General features: G+C 56.1%; 1 protein-coding gene across 1 annotated transcript in view; it reads left to right on the forward strand.

Moving 5' to 3' along the window:
* A4galt (alpha 1,4-galactosyltransferase (P blood group)) overlaps positions 1-3,621 on the forward strand; it is a gene marked incomplete at its 3' end in the record, with an annotated part of 19,073 nt that continues 15,452 nt past the window's right edge. Inside the window, exon 1 of the mRNA XM_010634503.1 lies at positions 1-21. The remainder of the gene's footprint in view (positions 22-3,621) is intronic.

Genomic DNA, 3,621 nt, shown 5'->3' on the forward strand with positions numbered 1-3,621 from the left:
CGACAGCTGAGACCCACCCAGGTCAGGTCCGTGGGTCCCTGGGGGCGTGGGGCGGGGACCCAGGCGGGCGGAAGAGACCCGGGCTGCTCCTTCCCCTGCACCCCGCCAGGTGGGGAAGCTGAGGTCCAGGGGGGCCCGGTGGAAGGAGAGGCTCCGGCCGGCGTCCGCTCCGGGAGAGCACCCTGCTTCCGTCTGGGCAGGCCGCGTGCCTCAGTTTCCTTATCCGTTACCTAGGAGCAGAAGTTCCCACATTCCGGACAGATTCAGCTGGGCCTTTGGCCTTGAGAAGGTTTAGGAGGCATCTTTCGCTTGGGCTAGCTCGGGCCGCCTGTAATCTCAGCGCTCCAGGAGGCTGAGGCAGGAAGGAAGGTCTCGAGTTCAAGACCTGCCTGGACTGTGTAGTGCTGAGACCCCCGTGCTGACCCTTCCCTTGTGGTCCCTCAGCTGCCCAAGGGCTTCCTAGTTGTCAACTTTCCCAAAGAATGGGGAAGCCACCCTGCGTGGTCCACTGGGCAGGCCCCAGGCCATCACAGCCTGCAAGCTTGGAACCTTGTGGGTCCCTAACCTGACCACACCCCGTGTGTCCACAGCAGGTGTCCAGGTGAGGGTCGTAAAAGGAATCCCTCAAATCCAGGACCAAAATCCCAGGGAAAGGAAAGGGGAGACAGGTGCTAACCCGTGCCATTGAGGCCCGGGTGTCTGTCCCTGATGTGGTTAGGACAGCTCGGCATAGAGGACAAACTACAAAGTACAGATTCTTCATTTAAAAATGTGTTTTAGGGCCTGGGATTTAGCTCAATCATGCCACCTGCCTCTCAATCGCAAGAACCCAAGTTTGATCCCGATACTGGGGCGGGGGAAGTGTTTTAGCCAGGTGTGGTGGTACACAGATGGTTATTCCCAACACTCTGGGAGGCTGAGGCAGGAGGATCTCAAGTTAAAATCCAGTCTAGGCAAGTCAAGGATTTAGCCAGACCCTCACTCTCAAAATTTAAAGATAAGAGCCAGGTGTGGTGGCACACACCTGTAATCCCAGCCCTCGGAAGGCTGAGGCAGGAGGATCGTTGTGAGTTCCAGACCAGCCTGGGCTACATAGTGAATTCCAGGTCAGTCTCAACTATATTAGTGAGACCCTGTCTCAAAAAAACAAAAAAAATTTTTTTTAAAGATTAGAAAAGCCGGATGTGGTGGCACATACCTGTAATCCCAGCTTTTAGGACAGCCTGGGCTGTATAACAAGACTCTGCCTCAAAAAACAACAAAACAAAAGAAAGAAGACAGAAGAAAAGGGCTGCGGGTGGGGCTCAGTGAGAAGCCCTCTGTGTGTCTGTGTGTGTCTGTGGGGGAGCGCACAGACTGACTGCAACATCAGCCCCAGCCAGCCACCCCCAAACCCGCTGGGCCATGGTGTCACCAACCTGCCAAGGAAAAGATAAGAAAAGCCAGGTGTGGTGGCACATACCTGTAATCCCAGCTTTTAGGACAGCCTGGGCTGTATAACAAGACTCTGCCTCAAAAAACAACAAAACAAAAGAAAGAAGACAGAAGAAAAGGGCTGTGGGTGGGGCTCAGTGAGAAGCCCTCTGTGTGTCTGTGTGTGTGTCTGTGTGTGTCTGTGGGGGGCGCACAGACTGACTGCAACATCAGCCCCAGCCAGCCACCCCCAAACCCGCTGGGCCATGGTGTCACCAACCTGCCAAGGGCTCTTTTGCTCAGTTCCATGGAAACTGTGAAACTGAGCCAGGGATGGAGAAATCTCTTCCTGCACCTGACTCACTAGGCCAAGTGGCCAAGTACGAGACACAGCAAGTGGACCTCAGCCTGAGGGCTGACCCAAGGAGGGTCAGCCTGGACGATCAACCCGGCCGGTCCTAAGCCGGGAAAATCCAGCTACTGTGGGGGGTGATCACAGCTTCACAGGCCGGAGACCAGGGCCTGTGACATTTGGGGCCCAGCGTGTGGCTCTGTTGGGCTGTTTCACCTGGTCTTGGGGTCTCCCTGGAGGATGCAGGCTCCCCGGAGACGTCTTGGGGTTGCCCCGCCCCGCCCCCTTCCAGAGAGTACTGGGTCCAAGGGGCCGTGGGTGTGCGGTTAGCCAGGGATCTGGGGGGTAACAGGCGGCATGGAGGCCTGAGAGGCCACGTCTCATGAGGCACCTGGTCTCTTTCCTCTCACCTTTTTGAGACAGGGTCTCGCTGTGTAGCCCCAGTCTGGCCTCGGACTCACAAGGGTCCTCCTGCCTCAGCCTGCGCAGCGCACCACGCCTGCCTTCCTACCAGCCCTTTTGTATACTTCGGTTCTCCTTTGGTATTTAAGATGTCTTTTGTTAAGCCTGTAAGTATATCCTGGGAACAGCAGCCCTCACCCAGGTTCACTGCCTAGAGTGCAAAATGATCGAGCAAACACATGAGTGCCGGAAACAGGACACCTGATGATCGGCTCCCTCTGCCTGCTCCGGTCTCCGGGCCTAGCACGGTTGTGAAATGCGGGGCGGCTGCCTGCCCTGGAGCCCGGCACTGGGAAGTGGCTGCCCCTGAGGCCCCTGTGTGGGGGCAAACACTCGCTCACTTCCTAACCACTTCTGGGAGCTACCTCGGTGGTCGTGAAAATGGCCAGGCACCCTGTCGTGGCTGTTTCCTCTCGGTGATAGCACAACACCATGGGCTAAGTTAGAAAAGAGGGCTCTTTTTTTCTTTTTTTACACTGGGGATCCAAATGAGGGGCACAGGAGCCCTGAGCTACACCTCCAGCCCTTTCTTTTTTTATTTATTTTTCTTTTTTGTTTTTTTTTGAGACTGGGTCTCACTAAGTAGTTGAGACTGACCTGGACCTCACCGTGTATCCCAAGCTGGTCTTGAACTCACAGGGATCCTTCTGCCTCAGCCTTGTGAGTGCTGGGATTACAGGTGTGCGCCACCATACCCAGCTTATTTTTTAAATTTTAAAACAAGTTTTCTCTAATTGTCTGGATGGGACCCCAATTTATGATCCTCCTGCCTCAGCCTCCCGCAGTGCTGGGGTGACCATGGACCCTAGCACTCCTGTGAGGGCCTTTTTGCCTGCAGAGTTGGAAAGTTGCTTGTTTGGCTTTTGTATCAAAAAGAGCCACAGTGTCGCTGAATTGTGTATCCATGTGGCCTCCTTTCCTGAAGGAGGGAGGGAAGTGGGCGGCTGGGCTTCTGGAGTGACTCCAGCCTGCTGGCTCTGCCCTTGCACACTTTGTAATTGCGCACTTACTTCCTTGGCCCCGGACGTGCATTCCTCAGCACTTCCCGGAGCCGAGAAGATCCCGGGATCTCGTCGTGTGTGACGTGTGTGTGCAGGAGCCGGTTGCGTGGCCGGTGTATGTCCAAGCACGGGGTGCCCAACCTGTGCCCCGCCGCTGCACGTGGTGGAGATCTTTCCCTGGCCATCAGCGGCTGTGGTCTTGCTGCTGTGTGCCTCTGTGTGCTGGAGACCCAGGCCTCCTGCGCTTTTCTTTCTTGTTTTCACTTCACCTTTCTGCTTGCAGATGAGGCAAACCTGGCTGCTTCTCATGTGGGCTGAGGCCCCAGGGGCCCTGGGGTGGGTGGGGGTGGGGACACTGCTCTTCCCCAGGGAGCTACAGACCAGGCGGAGGGG

The sequence above is a fragment of the Fukomys damarensis genome, unplaced genomic scaffold, assembly GCF_012274545.1.
Source record: "Fukomys damarensis isolate Sample0158 unplaced genomic scaffold, DMR_v1.0_HiC HiC_scaffold_19, whole genome shotgun sequence".
Lineage (NCBI taxonomy): Eukaryota > Metazoa > Chordata > Mammalia > Rodentia > Bathyergidae > Fukomys > Fukomys damarensis.